The following is a 1857-nucleotide window of genomic DNA, read 5'->3' as shown; positions in this document are numbered from 1 at the left end:
GAAAAGGTTCACAAATGAATTATTTCTTTTTTTAAATGGCCAGATTAATGATACACACATTCCAATGCTAGCTTTGGAGTAATTATGCTGCTGTTTATTACTTTTCAAACCCGTAATTACCCATAAAAAAAACATGTACAAATAAAATAGTGTGTTTATATTTCCCATATAAAAAGCTCTTGTGTTCAGCAACAAAGATATCTAATACCATATTTTATAAAATTGGTATTTTGTAATTATCTGACTTAGAGACTATTGTATTTTAAAAGGGAAACAATGAATTTTTCATAAGCAAGTGAGAGGGACAACTTGGGATGAGAAGCAAAATATTGTCCTGATTTCAAGGCACCGAGTAAAATCTAATTTTTACCTGTAGGTTGAAAGAAGACAATTTGAAAAGTGAAATTTGTTACTGAGATTTCATCAGTAACAGATTATGAACAAAACAGATTTTAGATGAAGAGACTTCGCACGACCCTTAAATCCTTATTTCATTAGCATGTTGTTGTTGTTATGTGCAGTCAAGTCAGACTCGACTCATAGTGAACCCTCCTTGGGTGTCCAAGGCAGTATCACTATGGAAGTAGATTGCCCCATCTTCCTTCCAAGGAGTGGCTGGTGGATTTGAATCGCCAGCCTTCTGATTAGCAGTCAAGTGCCTTAGTCACTATGCTACCAGAGCTCCCATTTCATTAGCATAAGTCTGGACAAACAAATACTCTATGATTTCCCTAATATTTCTTCCTTCTCTTGCGTTAATAGTTACTGTTTATATATGAATTCTGTATATGTTTTAATGCCCACATATGAGTCACACATGAAAATGCCTGATTATTCATTCTTTTTTTTTTAAATAGGAGCAATGTTGGATATTTTCTCGTATCAAAATTACTATTGCTATTTAATAATAATGCTAACATTATCTAAGAACAGCTTCCAGTAAAGATCTATTTTTCAAAAGAGTATAATGTTTCTTCCCATTAGTACACAAAACTGTATTACAAAATGCATTGTCAGAGGCAATGGCCACAAATTAAGTTATTTAAATGTCCTTTATGCAGCATCCTTTAATGAATCTGGACAACAATCATATCCTTTGCAAATAACTACTGTGATCATCCTGAGAAAATGCCTGCATTCTCTTCAGTGCTGGTAGTTATTTAATCCCTTGGATTCACCCTCTCCTTCCACAACAAACACCCACAGCCCAAAGGATCGCTCTTCATCATTACTTGTAAAATCAGAGGAATTCAGTTGAACAGCCCCTTGGAAAATTCCCTTTAATAATTTACCACACTAAATGCATCATATATTGTCAGGATATTAGAAAAAAAATCACAATAGAATAAGACTAGGCCCAAGGCCATACAAAATAGCCCAGAATGATGACAGCATTACAATGAAAAGAGTAAATTGTTATAATCAGTCAAGAACAGGAAATGGGAACTAAATCAAATATCATTTTGTGTTTTCCCTGTTGCATTTGTAGCATCTTTTCAGCTACTCTATCTTGTTTCATGTATTTCACATGTCAGGCTATTAAGATAAATTAATATGTGTGGATAAATGTATTATTTTTTTTCCCTAAACTATTATTAATCATGAGTGAGCTTTCTTACAATCCATCTATTCTAGACCAGACATGGGGGAGGGGGAGAAATTGAGTGTTGTACAGTATTTATAGCCATATAATATTAACAAGTTGTAAAAGGAATTCAAATTCAACTTTTTCATTTCAAAGTGGATTCTGTGAAAATACTAAGCAGTTGTCTAACTAAAGTATAACAGAAGAATGGAGCCTCATCCCCCTGTCAGTGAAGCACCATATTTCTGACAAAGATTGTCAGCCAAAAAGCA

The 1857-nt window shown here is 33.7% G+C and overlaps 1 protein-coding gene across 1 annotated transcript in view; it reads right to left on the bottom strand.

Annotated features, from left to right (window-relative positions):
* NALF1 (NALCN channel auxiliary factor 1) overlaps window positions 1-1857 on the bottom strand; it is a 989305-nt gene that overhangs the window by 968963 nt on the left and 18485 nt on the right. The gene's annotated exons all lie outside the window — the stretch shown is intronic.

Source organism: Orycteropus afer, unplaced genomic scaffold (genome assembly GCF_000298275.1).
Source record: "Orycteropus afer afer isolate SDZICR_OR568_19922 unplaced genomic scaffold, OryAfe1.0 scaffold00055, whole genome shotgun sequence".
NCBI classification, from domain to species: domain Eukaryota; kingdom Metazoa; phylum Chordata; class Mammalia; order Tubulidentata; family Orycteropodidae; genus Orycteropus; species Orycteropus afer.
The sequence above is the reverse complement of the archived record's forward strand: the minus strand, read 5'-3'. Positions and strand labels throughout refer to the sequence as shown.